The sequence below is a fragment of the Propithecus coquereli genome, unplaced genomic scaffold (genome assembly GCF_000956105.1).
Source record: "Propithecus coquereli isolate 6110/MARCELLA unplaced genomic scaffold, Pcoq_1.0 Scaffold128, whole genome shotgun sequence".
Lineage (NCBI taxonomy): Eukaryota > Metazoa > Chordata > Mammalia > Primates > Indriidae > Propithecus > Propithecus coquereli.
Window position 1 is genome coordinate 2501561 of NW_012136969.1, and position 1329 is coordinate 2502889.

At 57.4% G+C, this 1329-nt stretch overlaps 1 protein-coding gene across 2 annotated transcripts in view; it reads left to right on the forward strand.

The window, feature by feature from the left end:
• Positions 1-317: 317 nt before the first annotated feature.
• Positions 318-1329, forward strand: part of STX17 (syntaxin 17) — a 65092-nt gene continuing 64080 nt past the window's right edge. The window contains exon 1 of one of the 2 annotated variants that reach the window (XM_012638295.1): positions 318-370. The gene's annotated coding sequence lies outside the window, so the exon portion shown is untranslated. The other variant, XM_012638294.1, reaches the window with a different exon arrangement.

A 1329-nucleotide genomic window follows, 5' to 3' on the forward strand; every position in this document is an offset into this window, starting at 1 on the left:
CAAGTAAACTGCTAAGAACACACGACCAGCCCGTCAATAAAATTTAGGACGAGCAGAGGAAAATGAACAGGAAAACTGCAAACTGCAGAGGGCTAAACAAATGTGAATTATCTTTAAAACACAACACATACCTAAAAAGCACTTGTGCTTCTCTTTCCTACTGCCTCCAGTGTCACAACCCCACAACGTAGATCCCGAGCAGCGCCCGGACACGTACTACCGACCCGCGCGCCCACCACTCTGCCTGGTGGCCTTGCGGGGCGGGAGGGCGGGAGGGTGCGGGGCCCGGCCCGGCCCTCGCGACGCCCCGCCCCGTCGCGCCTGCGCCTGCGCCGTGCGCACAGACCGGCCTCGAGCTCCCCGGCGGGAGGTAAGGGGCTCTCGAGAGGCCGCTGTGGGGGCATCGGGCCCTGACAGGCTCTGCGGGCCCGGCCCCGACCCGGTGCGCGGGCGAGGCGCTGTGCGGGAAGAGGGGCATAAGATCAGAAGTGAGAGCGCCATGGGGGCTCCTCTCGGCTTTCAGAAGTGGCGGAGCCTCACTCGGTTTCGTTTTTGGAAGAGCTGTTCGAAGCTGGTATAGGGAGGCCGCGGACGGCGCGAGCAGGATGGCCTCCCGAGGTCGCGGGGTGGAAAAGTTTCCTGCTCCGGGCCTGCCCCTGACGCACTGTGGGTCCCAGGTCATCAGGGTCGCCGGCGTCTGGGTCCCGGCACGGGCCCGCGCATCCGTTCGCTGTTAGGGGCGTTTGGTATGTGTGGTCCAGGTGTGCGGTGGGTGACACTGCGAGGGATGACGCGACGCTTGGGAGTAGTGAGGGGAGGACAGGGATCGAGAGCTGGGAGTCCCCTGTCAGCCAACCAAGGAGGTGGGTCGCAGGAGATCCCACACCTGGCCCCCTCCTTTTAGGCGTCCGAGGCTCAGAGAGGAGACCATAGAGTGGGACCAAGGGCCTTTTTTTCTCTCCTGATTCGGTACCTCTTCCACAAGTCAGAAACACAAAGCGACACGCCCAAATGTGGAATCTCTGGGCTGATGGAAGGTGTTCATCACTTTTGGAGGATGGGGTTGCCAGCGATTTGGGACTTTTTCTGGGAAATGGGGAGCTTTTCACTTATAAATTACCTCTTAAATAATTTCGCTAACCTCACAGTACTTTTTCCTCGTCTGAAACAGTATTATGGTCCTCATTTTCATACTGTAAGCACTAAATGATAAAGTTTGTAAAGCACCTGGCACAGTCCTGGCACCCTGCAAGTATTGATGCAGTGACTATACGATTGTAGTTATTTGACTTCTAAATGTTTCTACCTGTCTTATGTGAAACATCCTCT